This window comes from Jaculus jaculus, chromosome 14 (genome assembly GCF_020740685.1).
Source record: "Jaculus jaculus isolate mJacJac1 chromosome 14, mJacJac1.mat.Y.cur, whole genome shotgun sequence".
Taxonomy (NCBI): domain Eukaryota; kingdom Metazoa; phylum Chordata; class Mammalia; order Rodentia; family Dipodidae; genus Jaculus; species Jaculus jaculus.
Window position 1 is genome coordinate 79,385,650 of NC_059115.1, and position 15,410 is coordinate 79,401,059.

Genomic DNA, 15,410 nt, shown 5'->3' on the forward strand with positions numbered 1-15,410 from the left:
ACCCTCAAAATGGGCGTAAATAAATATGACGTCAATCAAACGAAGTCCAGATAGCACTGTGAGATACGCCCTCTTGACAGGATAAATATTTGTGATTAAAAAGACTGGGAATTTTTTTAAGAAAAGTCTAGTAACTAGGCAACCGGGAAGGAGAGGCTGGAAATAAGAATTGGAAAGGTTGACAGGATGGCTTGTCATGAGCAAAAGAGGTAAAAAAAGCTCTTATTATTTCTGGAAGCCAATCTCAATTATTGGGGTCACACCTGAAATTAAAAAATAATATTCTAGTATAATTCACTGCAATGTGACAAATTTGCGCAAGTCTTATCTGATTAAGACTTTCTGAGTCGCGGGCATTAAATCCCTAATACTTCCCCAGAAGTGCGCAGGGCCGGCCGCAGGAGGGAGGAGGCCCCGGCGGGATCCCGCAGAGTTAATTTACTCCCCGGGCCGTGCTAAGAACACAAGATCAGTATTTACACCCACCTTCTGTTATTATTTTTTAAATATTTAATTTATTTATTTACTTGAGAAAGAAAGAGGCAGAAAGAGGGAGGGAGAATGTGCACACCAGGTCCTGTAGCCGCTACAAAGGAACTCCAGACGCCTGCGCCCTCTTGTGCATCTGTCTTACCTGAGTACTGGGGAATCGAGTGTGGGTCCTTAGGCTTGTTAGGCAAGTGTGTTCATCACCAAGCCATTTCTGCATCTTTGATTTTTGCATTTGTATGTGTATTATGACGTGAATGTGTGCATGTGCGGATGCGCGTGAGCACGAGTGTACGCGCGTGCGCGTGTCTGCCTGTCCTGTGGAGCAGGGGTTGAAGAAGTCAGCTGTCTTCCTTAATCTCTCGCCTCCTTATTTTTGGAGACGGGGCTCTCTCAATGAACCTGGAGCTCACAGGTTGGCTAGATTATCTTTCTTCTAAGCCCCCTGGGGATCCCCTGCCTCCTGCTCCCCAGCACCGATTGACCAAGTCACCACATTTGGGGGGGGGGTTACTTGGCTGCCTGAGATCCAAACCAAGCATGGCCCTCTCCCTCCCCCTCCCCCGCCCCAGATTTCTTCTGTCTTTATACGCTGTTGTTTTGTTTGCTTTTTGAGATAGGGTCTCCCACTAGCCCAGGCTGACCTGGAATTCACTATAGAGTCCCAGGCCGACCTCAAACTCCAGGCGATCCGCCGACCTCTGCCTCCCAAGTGGAGGTGGAGCCCCGGGAGTAAAGATGTGCGCCACCGTGCCCGGCTTTCTTTGCAAAATGCGACAGTCGCGCCACCAGCCCTACCGCACCACTGAGGATGCTTTACTGTAAATACCGTATACTTAAATCTTGTTTCTCCATGCTTAAATTACCTACGACTCTGAGCATGTTTCATGAAATTTTGTTATTATACTTTTCACAGCTCAAAAGCAGAGGTGTACTTTATTATTATTAGCAGTTAGTGTGGAGCCATACGTGACAGCTGTCTCAAGAACCAAATGAACACATTATGGAACCTTTAGCCTGTCCTCTGGGAGAAAAAAAACAAAACGAAGAAAAGCACTTTGCCCAGATTTAAGATCTCCCTCCCGGAAAGGGTTGCCTGGGTTAAGATTCCTTTGCAATCATTCCATGTGTAGGCGCATTCCTTGGGTAGGCTGTGCATGCTCGGTCTTTTAAAAAAGTAAGTGAATAAAATAAACAGAAATAAATACTTGGCAGCAGACACCTTCTAATTTACCAAAGACCCAATGAAAAGGTGGCGCCTGGAGCCAAGAACCCGCTAGATCTTCAAGATAGCCAGAGAAGACGCTGGCTCCTCTTTCCCGCCTCTCTCTGGAGTCCCGGCGGCTCCGGCTTTATCTTTAAGTAAGACAATAGCGCCGCTCTCAGCACAGCCAGACGCTCCGCTCCCGCAGCCCCGGCCGCCCCTGGCTTTCATCTGCCCACAGTCACCTGTCCCACCGGGGTCCATGGTCACCCCACCTCCACCCCACTAACTCATCTGACCCCAGATCGGCCCCCACTGGTGTCCCGGATGCAGGCCCCTAGTGCCCTGGCGCCCAGGGCGGCCCGGACAGCGGGAGCGGAGCGCCCGGAGCCTCCCCGCGCCCGCCCGCCGCGCGCTGCGCCCCAGCTCCCCGGAGGCCCAGGCACGCCTCCGCTCGGCCGTGGGCCCCTAGGGCTTGTTTGCTTGTCCCTGTCGCAGGCCAGACCCACTCCCTCCTCCCGCTGCTACAGGAGCCTTTTGCTTCCTGCGGTGTGCTTCTCTTTTTTTTTTCCGCCTTTCCTAAGCTCCTTCAAAGGTGGCTCTGTTATTGAAATATGAAGCCATTTCCTGTCCAAAACCCTTGGTTAGTCAAGGCGAGAATCAATGGACCTATATACTCTCCCTCGTGTTATAAATACATGTCTATTTGTTCAGGAGGCGTTTCCTGAGTGTCCCAGAATCTTCCCCAGTGGTTATTTTAGGGGTGAATGTGTGCGCGCGCGTGAGCTCGCGCCTGTGTGTGCGTACGTGCGCGCGCGCGCGCCCCTTGTGCCATCTGGTTCTAATCCTCAGTGTGGATGCAGAAGCCAACTCCACCCATCCAGTCTCTCCTTGCATTCCTCACTCTATAAATAAATCTGGGTTCTTTAGTCACTGTCATCTAGGGGTACAATAGCAGAGTGTAGTCCAATATTGATAGTGAATTCGCTGAAGAAATGAGGCTGGCAATGTGGGTCGAAGTTTAGGAAGCTTCCAGCTTAAGAAGTTTTCTTTGCAGTGACCATAATGGTCTGTTAAGGAAGGACCTTTCCAAATCCCCACCTTGGATTTTCCTTTTAAGTAGAGACTGAACAAAAGTGGGGTGGGGGGAGAGAGAAACAAGACAAGGTGACAATTGTGCTAGGGAGTCTGCCACACAGTCGTCCCATAGCCCCCTGGTTGCATCCCAGATGGACAGACCAGGGAACAAGAGGTGTGGTGTTGGGTGGGGGCTTGTGGCTGGGGCTACAGCTTTTCCTGAACCCCAGAGAGGGATCGTCCTGGCCTGAGCAGAGGGGAAGCTCGTCTAAGAGGCCGCTGTTCTACAGGGTCCTGCGCGGAGCTGCCCTCCCTCCTCCCTAAAGTTTGCATGAAGTGCGCGTTAGGCTGTAATTAGGGGATCTGGAGGGAGAACTTTCCTGGTGACGCTTGGCTTTTCTGCTGCTCCTGGTGACAAAGTGGCTCCTTCTTGCCAGGATCAGGACCTCTGCCATCCAGCGCCACAAAGAGACATTCTGCATTGGCGCGTGCCCGCGCGCGCGCACGGCCACACACACACACACACACACACACACACACACACACACACACACACAGTCAAACTTAAGGTGAGCAGAAGAGGCAGGAGCCTCACTTGATCTCCAGCTCTCAACAGTGGGAGGTGAAAGCAACTAGGACTTCAGGATTTCAAGACAAGGTAAAACTTCTGTAATATTTGTGTTCGCCTCTTTCAGACATATCTTGTCTTTGAGATGTGAAATTACTGTACATAGAATGTATGCACACATTAAGCAAGTGTTATGCATTTCTTCAGTGCTCTTTAACACCTTGACTTTTTAATGGTTCATACTGTCAGATAAAATGTCATTACAATAGACGGGTTCAGCCTAGAAGTGGAAAAAGAATTAACTCCAGTTTTTCCAGCTTTTGCTAGTGCTTCTGTAAATCAGAGGCACACGGTTCTGATGGTGACTTTCCCATCCGTATTTCAACAAGAATTTTTACAGCATCTGAGATGAGAAAATGATAGTATAAACTGAAGGAAGAGCTGTGGAACGGGAATGACCACCCCAGACCCCTGAGTTGTCTTGAGGTATGCCTTAAGAGGGTTATGTGAAAAAAGAAATTTACTTCAGTCATGGGTAATACCTGTAAGATTAATACGTGTTTGAGATGTGGACATTTTCGTCTCAGTTTCTCCAGGTAATTGCATTAACTAACTAATTCATTATATAAATGAAACACTTAACACATAGAACAAGGGTGATGGAAAATTTCAATTTGCTAAAGATGTTAAAAATCATCCTTGTTGGCGTTACTTTTGGAAGTTACTGAGGTGAGTTCTTTGTGTCGAAAATTCATCGCTGAAAGGAATCCTGAACTTTTCTTGCTGTTAGATTAAAGTTGTTTTCCTCCATTGGCTGTGACTGTAATGTTCTAAATGAGATGCTATATTATTTTAAAAATAAGTTGTTTTATTTTCATTTATCCCTGGAAAAATACACAAAGCTGCCAGTCCATTTGAGAAATTGAGAATGGAAAGAGTTTTTGTACATGTTCCAGTGTGACGTAATCAAACCAAACACGCTGGCTGGCTTCAAGAAAGCTAACGGTTCTTAAGAAATAAGCCTCTGAATTAGAGCCTCCGTGAATATATTTATCCATGACTGATATAGTTTCTGGTAACCATTTGCATTTGACTATTTTCATCTCCTAAATTTTTAGTAATTTTAAACATACTTAGAAGACTTCAATTTTTTAATCATACCATGTAATGAAAAATGTTGTTTCTCAAAAATATAACGTAATATTTCTCAGTGGATAAATTCTACATGGTATTTCTTAATCCTTATATTGTTTCTTTACTTCAGATCCATTTCTTTGAAAAAATAAATATTTTATTTTATTTATTAAAACAAGAAGTATGTCAAACGTCTTAAATATATTTTAGTCTTCAACTTTTTTAGTCTTTAGTTTTTGTTTGTTTGTTTGTTTGTTTTCTGAGGTAGGGCCTTTCTAGCCCACGCTGACCTGGAATTCACTATGCAGTCTCAGGTTGGCCTCAGAATTAGTGTTCCTCCTACCTCTGCCTCCACAGTCCTGGGATTAAAGGAGGATGCCACCACATCAGGCTCTATCTTAATTTTTTTTACATATCTATTTTAAATTTTAATTGTTTCAGCTAAGGAATGAATTGATGTTTTTTCCCCCCCTGTTTGATGACCTCTTTAATAGGTTAGACATTACTTATACATAGGAAAAACAGATGAGAAGTAATTTTGCAAGAGCTAATTAAAGGAAAAAACTAACCACCATAAAAGACCACTGGTCCATGGGAGGAATGTGCCCAGAGGCCAGGATTCCAAGCAGGAGTGCCCAGTGGGTCTGAGCTTTCCATGAGAAACCAGCAAGGGTGGTGGTGGGGGGGACATCATGTTCTTATAAAGTGAGCCATTTATTTCCAACAAGGCTCTGTCTCTCAGACGAATGACCCACGGTATTTTAGAGGCACTGAAGACACTTACAGAGAGAAGAATCAATTCATTATGTCCCCAGTGGTTTCAGTTGGTTTTCCTTCCTTTGGGAGCGAGTAACACATCCAGGATAAATACATTCAGAGCACGCAGAAAAATGCCTCACCAGTAGATGGTCTTCTGAACAGTCCAGTCTTTGAGGATCTTGGGTGTGGAACTGCGGTGTTTTCTGAGCCGTTAAAGAAGTCTTTTGAATCACAAGGTATCACTACACTCCATCTTTGTAAAGATGAACAAGAGTCATATTCACAATTTTCATTTCCTTTCACCCCATACATAATTTTTCCAGATTACATCTTTAACATTAATGGCATCCCACCAATTAAAATTCCAACAAAATTCAAGGAAAATTTGAAAACAACTTTTACATTACAGCCTTCAGTTGCTTGTAATTAATTTCCCACATCCCGCTGCCATCACTAGTAACCACAGTCTGGGTCATCAAAGCATACTTACCCTGTAGTTTAAAAAGTAACACAACGTTGGGGGAAGTAAGGTGCAAAGCAGACGTGATATACTTGAGATTTTAATCAATAGTGTTTAAGGAGGATTAGAGGAAACAGCTGGTTAAACAAATATTAGGTGCAGAGAGATCGCGACGATACAAATTAATAATGCAAGTCTTTATTTACAAGGTAAATGTGAGGGTTTGTGGCTATTCCAAGAGTGAACTATGGTCCCAGTTCGCCACCTAGTGGATGAATCAAAGAAGGCCTTCTTTCCAGCCTGTAAAACTTTGAGGACTCATTTACTAGGTTGATGCTTTGAACCTAATTAAATGCCAGAGACTGGAGTAGATGCTATGAATAGAAAATAAAGTAAGTGGCTAATTCAGAATTTTTGAAAAAAAAATGCCTCACTAAACATTTTATTGAATCCCTGTAGATGCATTTAAAATTGCTTTGCTGTTTATTAATATGCCATCAACTTTCTGCTTCCTTTGGGGTGATAATTTAATTACCCAACTTAACCTCCTGTATAGGATTTACTAATTTTTTACAGAGTTGTTACTGTTCAGTTAAGAGAAAGGTGGAAACAACTATCTTCAATTACTGTTTTTCAAACAGAAATAAATTTCTATAGAATTTATTGTTACTGCATTTATCTGGGTAAATAATTGTTAGCTTAAATGGCTAGCAAGCAGATTCTAGTATATTTTATATAAGCTTATTTTTAATAAATGGAAAGGGGTAGGAGAGAACACTTTCTTGTAGTAAGTTATGTCTTGTAAATGCTGCACTTGAACAATAATTAACATGTGCTTATCAAACATCCCTCTGGATCACATGCAATTTTAAAACAAGAACTTTGCTTCCAAGAAATTGATATGATAGAAAAATTCCTAGACCTGTGGCATGGAGAATCACTAAAAATGCACTAAGATCTCATCGGTGAATACTTTAAGTATTACACTGTTTTGGAAATGTTTAAGAAATATAAGAATTATCACTTTAATTGGCTCTTTGTAAGATATATGAGTTAATAGCAATAGTGTTGTGCGGGTCCACATTTGATCGAGAGAAGGTGTGAAATTCAGATGGGAACTTGAAATGCCTCAGTAGCAAAGAAGCGCTGCGTTTGCCTCGTGCTGTTGGAGAGAAAGGCCATTCGTCAGTGTGCGTGCGTGTGGGGTCTCAGGTCTGCACATGAGAGAAGGAGCTCCAGTCTCCAAGTCTACCTTCATGACCCACAGTCAGAGCCTGTGTTGATCAGAGGTGATAACTGGAGCCTGCATCGGCGCTCATGTGAGACAAAGCATATCAGAATAGGTGGTTATCCCCCAGAAAAGAAAAAAAAAGAAAGCTTTGATTAATGTCCCCTGGCCATCTATGTGATTCAGAAGAGGTCACAAACTCATTCCCGTGTGATAACTGGTGAAAGATTGCCTAATAGTTGCAGGTCGTAAGAGTAGAAGCGGGTTGGAAACTTATCAAAGCTGCAGTGAGTTCCGATGGCTCAATAACGCTACTCATGAGAGAACCAGGAAAGTTCTCCGAAATGGCCGGAGACAAGCGGGTCTTTGATTACGCTGTCATAATTCTATGGTTTGGCTTTACCCACTGATTGAGACATGAAAAGACATTATGGGCATTAAAACTCATAACTGTGTTTCTTTGAGAAAGCCAGGATTTGTTTGAAATACCAAGCATTGATCGGCTATTTTAAAAACTGGGTTTTTGTTTTAATGTGTTTGTGTGTGGTACTGGGGGCCTTGCACATGCTCGATATTGTGCCGTAATTAGTGCAAGGCCTGGGCAAGCGGAGACAGATGGGCGCACATCCTGAATCACTAACACTACTTGCCAAGTGGGTGGAATTTGCCTTCCTAGTCTCCTGGGCATCCTTCCTCTGCACTTACCCAAACTTTCCAGCCCACTGTAACCCTGTAATCTTGCTCTCAACTCTTGCCTCCCAGAGGATCTGATGTGTCTCGGCTTTATTGATTTATTGACTACACCTAAGTGTGAATGAGTTTTACTCATGTGTTTACATTCCAAGCCTTTTACCTCTTAAAGTAAATGTTTTGTTTTCTGGCAAAAAGAATTTGAAACATCTGGAGACCTTCCCATCCTTACACCAAAGGGTGTCATTAAGCCTAATTTTGTCCTCAATCCTGTTGTCCCCATTCCACATCTGAGGACAGCAGTTGGATTCCATGGGGTCTGTCAGCCCCCGGATCCTTTTGGTAGAGCCTAACCATCCTCCCTTCCACGTCCTGCGCTGCTCTGACTGGACAAGTCTTTCCCCTCTCCCCCGTGGCTCAGCCGGAGCCCTGCATGTCTGACCGTTTGTGCCAGCTTCCTCTCGTGTGTTACCTGTCTGCCCTTTACCACCGAGCTTCTGTCGAGGCCACGCGCAAGCACCGCGCCCGGAGATGCTTCTGGGCTTCTCACTAGGCTGTCGGCCCACCCCAAAGATTCAGGTCTGGGGAGAGGGCACTGCCAGGATCCAGACTTGGCCCAGGACCCTCAGTCAGGAGGCTGGAAGAAGATATGGATGGGCATAAGGGAAGTGCAGGAATCAGCCACAGTGTGGACATTTCGGGTTAATGCCAACAGCTTGTAAACATAAATATTCAGGTATTTAAGTATCACTGAACTTTGAGAAATGTTGGCATGGATGCTAATTATAGAATTTTGAAATATTATTAACCTTGCACAGAAAGAAGAAAACCAGTATATTTCTACTCTGGCTTTATAACAATAACACTAATCTGAGTCATTTGCTTAAACCCTTTCTAGTTTTTCATTTGATCTATAACAATAATGGTTACATGTTTATTGTATTTCAATTACTTTTTTTTTTTTTTTGTCCATCGTATTAGATCGAGTCACCATAGCTGGGTGCTTCTTAAGCTATGGTTCTGGTCCAATTCAGAAAGGGGGTGCTCACCGCTAGTTGAGCTGCCAGGTCTGGCCCTTGGATTCTGTTTTAGAGACAGTGTTTCCTTCCCTTTCTTTCCACAGTCTAGATGGAAGCGATCAGGAGCCCGCTCACCCGCAGGGCTATGGAGACCTGCCACTCAGCAGATGACCTAAGTGCATGCGGCTAGTATGGGGCTCAGCTTGGGGTTTTTAGGGTCTTTGGGCTTTTTATCCCTACTGTGATGCCAACGTCCCATCCACTTCCTGACACTGCTTCCTTCCAGGCCTTCTTCCCACTCAACCATGTTAAACCTGTAAACTCTTCAGGTTTAAATGTTCACAACTGCATTGCATTTAAAATGTAAGTAGACTCAATTGATAATTTCAACAGATCTCCAAATTTGAGAAGAGTGGGAGGCAGGGAGAGGTGGGGCAGGAGGTAGCTCATGAGCTGGGCCCTGGGTTTTAGGCCCCCCACAGGGGAAGGAGGAGGAGTGGGGGAACCTGGCTGCAGGGAGGGGGAGCTCAGAGGGTTTGCCAGGGGCTGGGCTAGTGACCACACGTGCAGAGGGCGGGGTTCAGCTGACTGAGGCTGAAATACCGGAAGACTGGTTCTAGGAGAAAGGGGACTGTGACTTACCACGGCCATGGGGCGGCCGATGGAGTGAGGGATCTGAAGCACACAGGGGAACTCGAGGCTATAAATGGAGACTTCGAACTACCATGATTAAGAAGGTCATGAAAATCAGTCATGCGGAGAAGGGGAGGGGAGGGGATCATAGCAGGAAGATGGAGGAAGAGAGCAGTTGGCCCAAATCTGGACCCCAGGGGGGACTTGGCAACAAGGAGTGTCACCATTGTGAATGTATGCATCATTGTTATCTCGCTTTATCAACTGTAAAAGCTCACCGAACTGGATAACGGTCATGTGTAATCAACCTTTGCCTCACTCCGGACAACTCAGTCCTCTGCATATAGAAACGCCAAGCATGTTTGCTGAATTAAATGAAATTAAAATGGCATTTGAGAGCCTTCATGCTGTAATGACAGATTTTCATAATGATAACTCACAGTAAGACCCCAGAATGTCCGTGTTGCAGTTATTTATTCATTTTTTTCAACAGTAGTTAAGTTTAAATATATGTTATTGCATGGTGTTGTTTAAAACTCAGTAACTAATGTGGGGTGCAGATGGTAATTCACTGGAGTATTTGATTAACCGTGGCCTAAGTGTTTACTTTACCATGTGAATGTTCCGCCCACAGCAGGCAGGCTAGTTTAGGCCCACTGACATTTCTTTGATCCTTGAGACTTCTAAAGTTTAGGTCAGATTGGTAGTCCATAATTCCACATTTCTCTTGTCTTTTCAAAACTTGTATTTTTTTTTTTGCTAGATCTCTCACGCCCCTCCAAAGAATTACCACATAAAATACAATGTGTGATTGAATAATTTTAATATAACTTTGTTTCCACAGTGCATAAGACATACTTATACTAAGAAAACCTTTTTTTCTTTTTTAATCTGAGGTTCAAATTTAACTGTTTTTTTTTTTTTTTCCATTTGTTTTTCTGGCTAAATCTGACAGCCCTACCACCCATTGAAGTTATTAAAACCAGAGCATACTTAAAAAGAATTTTGTTATTTGTTCTAAAGAACAATGTTTGAAATTTTTATATTTATTATATATTTTTATTTATCCAGGCAGTCAAACAAAGAGCTTTTTTTTTTTTTTTTGGTTTTTCGAGGTAGGGTCTTACTCTAGCCCAGGCTTACTTGGAATTCACTATGGAGCCTCAGGGTGGCCTTGAACTCACGGCAAACTCCTACCTCTGCCTCCCCAGTGCTGGGATATTAAAGGCATGTGCCACCACACCCGGCTCTTTTTTTTTTTTTTTTAAACAAAGAGCTTTTTAAACAAGTGTTTTTACCACTGAATTATAGCACCATGCCTAAAAACTTGATTTTTATTAATGAGATAAATATATTGAAAGATAGCCAGGTGTGATAGCCCATTCTTATAATCTAAGAATTTAGAAAGTTGTGGCAACAGAATAGTGTGTTCAAAGCTATACGCCTCTGTCTCAGAGATAATACAAATAAGTTTATCTATATGAAATGTACTAATTAAGGTGCAAATTTATCGATCATTTTTAGCTATGACATATGCTTACATGCTCATACCTAGTCAAGGAATTCTATAAGTTCGTAATGCTCACTTCCTATTTTTCAAGTCAGCAGTGATCTAGGACAAAATAATTATCTAAATGAATAGCACAAATTCATAAAAATATACTAGGTATAAAAGGTCCAACTGTCAAATATTTGAAGTACAGACTATCTGAAAGAGAAGGGTCTCATGTTAATCATATTATATTGTAGTCTTGCTGCCATCTTGTGACACCTTTTGGTATTACCCAGCATAACATTAACAAATCAAACCCCATGCATCTGGAGTTCCTTTGCAGTGGCTAGAGGCCCTGGTGAGCCCATTCTCGTTCTCTCTCTCCCTCCCTCGGTCCTTCCCTCTTTCTTCTGTCAAATAAATAGAATTACAATATAAATACAAATATTTATATATAATATATATTTATATTTAATATATATATATTATTTATTTATTTGAGAGAGAGGCAAATAGAAAGAGAAAGAATGAATGTGCCAGGTTTATCAGCCACTGCAAACTCCAGACACACGCGACAGCTTGAGCATCCGGTTTACATAGAGAATTGAACTTTGGTTTGCAGCAAGTACCTTAACCACTAAGCAATCTCTTCAGACTACAAATCAACCCTTTGAAAGTATTAAAACTGAGCTGGGCGTGGTTTTACACGGCTTTAGTCACAGCACAGTGGAGGTAGAGGCAGGAGTTCAAGGCCACTACGATACAACATGGTGAATTCCAGGTTAGACTGGGCTAGAGCAAGACCCTAACTCAAAAAAGAAATAATTATGTTTTGTTTACCTACAAATTTCATTTACCATAGTACTAAGGAAGTACTTAGTATGTAATGCAAATATTTTCTGTCTTTGTGTAGAAATTAGTATAACATTTTTGAGATAGTCATTAAATGATGTCATTTAGTACTATATCAACTTGTGTTTAGTGGATGAATCTGGTTCTATCCACATGCATGTGCAGTTTATTTGACCTAGCAACCTGAATTTATCATAACATAACACTTCTAAAATTTAACGAGTGCGTTTCCTTTGACCAAATCTGGTACATGTCATCTCTATACTAAGATAAGGACACCGTTGAGAGTGAACTAGGTATTTCCTATTATTGCATCAAAAGAAGTACAAACAAAATTTCAAGAAAACTCCAGTTATATGTAAGCTAAAACCTGTCATAATCTCAACCCATTAAACTGAAAAATATAGGGTTCTCAACTCCTGGCCTGGGATCTGTATCTCTGGTTTCCTCTACTCCTCCAGTTCATCCTCTCCCTTTCCCTCTCACCTCCTCTCGCGGTCGGTCAGTCTGCTCACCAACACCCTCAAGACCCTTGCCTTGCCATCGGTAAAGGGATTGGTCAGTTTCCAAGGACAGCGGCAAAAGAGACATGCTGGTGATGCTGTCCCCTCTTCAGCTCCCCAATAAATGCACTCTTCTATTCATCCGCTAGCAGAAAGCCCACCTTTCATCCCATGCCCTTTCACTGAATTCCTGTAAGCCTTACCCTCTGACAATACGTCAGACATCCAGATTCAGCCTTATTCACTGATGGTGCAGATAGCATAACGTTGATAAAAGTAAATGGGAAAAAATCATTTTGTGCTTAGCGTTCTCTGATGTCTTTCCATTGTCATGAAAATTAAGTGTAAATCACTTAGCATAGCTTGCGAGTGTTCAGTGACTTTGTAGGTTACCTGTGTAGCTCCATCTAACCCTCCCTGCCAGCTGGCAAGATTAACTGCTCCCAAAGTCGAGCTAATGAAACAGAAAATAGAAATAGATCTATAGAAGACCTAAATGTTAGAAATGTCAGATAGTGTTATCTGGTACTGTATTTAAGAAATTAGGTATACAGCTACACGTTGACTGAGTACCAGCAATCCCACTAAAGGTGTCCCCAGAGGACTGGGGCAGGGAAGGGCGACAGGATGGGACCAACGCATGATGTATCCATACAAAATTTCTACTTAATAAAATATTAGGTATGAATATAACATTTTGACAAAGAATTTTACATTATGAAATGATTCTAATGAAAAGCACAGAATAAAAGGTGATAACTAAACTTGAGAATTCAACACATAACACATTGAGGAGATGACTGGTAAACTGGAAAAATAAGTCTGGAAAATAAAAAGCTAAATTGAAACCTGAGGAAAAAGAAAATCATGAAAAATACTGGAAACTGTGGAAGGTGTCAAAAGACATGCAGTATGTAGACATCCATATATTCACACCATCAAAGGGGAAAAAATCACAAATGAGGCAGAAACAACTTTTTAAGAAACGGTGGGTCATAAGCTGCCCAATGTGTCTAAGATTGAGCACTACAGTATCCAAGTGAGGTCAGCGCCAACAGAAAGTCTGACTCAAGCATGGCATAGCAGTCCACTGACAGAAGAAAGGACGGCCGCTCCGACTGCGCGGTCCCCCAAACCGGACAGGCCAGCGGGCGGCAAATCCTGGAGCATTGCTTTCCTTTACATCTTAGCCAGTGCTGGAGATCAGCGTGTTGGTTGGATCGTGTCCAACCTGGCCCTTACCTGCTCAGGCTGCTTTCTGTGACGTAGAAAAGTCCTCAAGGGCTGGAGAGATGGCTTAGCTGTCAAGACACTTGCCTGCAAGGCCAAAGGACCCAGGTTTGACTCCTGAGGACTCATGTAATTCAGATGTACAAGGTGATATATATGTCTGGAGTTCTTTTGCAGTGGCTAGAAGCATAGCATGCCCATTCTGTCTTTATCTGCCTCTCTCAAATAAATGAATGAATGAATGAATAAATAAATAAATAAGAGTCCTCAAGCCTGAAGCTAGCAGTGTTTCATGCCCAGAAAACGCTGGACAGGGACAGGCCCTGAAGTCTGCTTACAGCCACTGTGTGGTCCTGCGGCTGGGTTCGCTTATGACCCTCTGCTTTCCATGGCTCTTCTCAGGCAGGTCAGATTTACACAGCAAGCGCTTTTACCCACTGAGCCGTCACACAAGCCCGATATACTTTTTTTTTTTTATCAATGTCTACCATTATTTTAATTTTAAAAAGTGGAAGTACATAAAGTCATTAAGAAGTTCATTCCTTAGCGGGGTGTGGCGGTACACGCCTTTAATCCCAGCACTCGGGAGGCAGAGGTAGGAGGATTGCCATGAGTTCGAGGCCACCCTGAGACTCCATAGTGAATTCCAGGTCAGCCTGGACCGAATGAGACACTACATGAAAAACCAAAAAAAAGAAGTTTAGTCCTTAAATAGCCCATTTAGCAACATTATATCTATTGTTTAAGTGACTGAAAGGTAAATTTTGATAATTAGAAACAAATTAATCACAAAGGCTCTAAGAGTTAAACTATCTGGGAAATCCATCTTCTCTCTGAGAGAGTCGTGTAGCTTTGCTCTTCTTCTTCTTCTTCTTCTTCTTTGTGTGTGTGTGTGTGTGTGTGTGTTTTTTTTTTTTTTTTTTTTTTTTTTTTGGCTATTTGGTTTTTCGAGGTAGGGTCTCACTCTAGCCCAGGCTGACCTGGAATTCACTATGGAGTTTCAGGGTGGCCTGGAACTCACAGCGATCCTCCCACCCTGCCTCCCGAGTGCTGGGATTAAAGGCGCAGCCTAGCTTTTCTCTTCTTACTGCGTTCGCTCAGGCCTCTCCCACCGAGACCCTTACCGTTACCCTTACCGCTGTGTTCCTAGCGCCTGACACAGGGCTCCTGCTCAGATGACTGCTATAAAGATCTTTTCAGGCGCCTTAGTTAATATTGTTAGGTCCCTGTTGACACTTTACTGGCCCTGTGATTATTTCTCACAGTTTTCGATATGTTGGGCTGTAATTAATAATACAGATGTCCTTCTTTGCTGATTTATAAAATCCACAGTTGGTAATTTTACTGGTCCTTATGTCCTTCACAGTACTGAGCTGAAGGATAAGATTTGGATTACAGAAAGCAAAGAACATGGGCGGGAGAGAGTGAGGGAATTTGTCTGCAAGGCATAACAACCCGGGTTGATTACCCAGCACCCAGGTAAAGCCAGATGCACGGAGTGGCGCATGCATCTGGAGCTCAGTTACAGTGGAAGGAGGCCCTCCTGGTGCATCCATAGTCATTCTCTCTCCCTCCCTCCCTCCCTCCCTCTCTCTCTCTCTCTCTCTCTGCAAGTAAATAATAAAAATATTAAAAGGAAAAGAGATCCAAGGCCCTAATCTGCGCCAGCATTTCTCCACTCTAGGAGTGCCTGTGGCAGATGTGCAGATGTTTTCTGGTGTGCTTCCGCCCTACAGTGGCTCAGGGCCATTCAAGTCACTTTGAGATGACCTAACAGGAAGTTATTCTTCACACTGTGCAAAATTAGCTTCCCTAACTTCCGTCTGTGTGTGTCCCTAGGAGGCTATGTAGAATAAGCTTAATAACTTCTTCATAACTTGGCAATTATGTCTTAATAAAATGTGTTGGTTCTTTTGTGAAATTTTGTTATTAGGGTCACATTGTTCCAAACCATGCAGATCATTTTGCTTCATCTAACTTTCAAGCCACATTAGCATTACTCTTAGCAATAGTTTAAATGTCAAGGAGCAGATGTTGAGCCTTGAAACAATAAAAAGATAATTATCATTTAT

At 42.8% G+C, this 15,410-nt stretch overlaps 1 protein-coding gene across 1 annotated transcript in view; it reads left to right on the forward strand.

The window, feature by feature from the left end:
* Nucleotides 1–3,304: 3,304 nt before the first annotated feature.
* Hapln1 (hyaluronan and proteoglycan link protein 1) overlaps nucleotides 3,305–15,410 on the forward strand; it is a 60,583-nt gene continuing 48,477 nt past the window's right edge. Inside the window, exon 1 of the mRNA XM_004651639.2 lies at nucleotides 3,305–3,428. The gene's annotated coding sequence lies outside the window, so the exon portion shown is untranslated. The remainder of the gene's footprint in view (nucleotides 3,429–15,410) is intronic.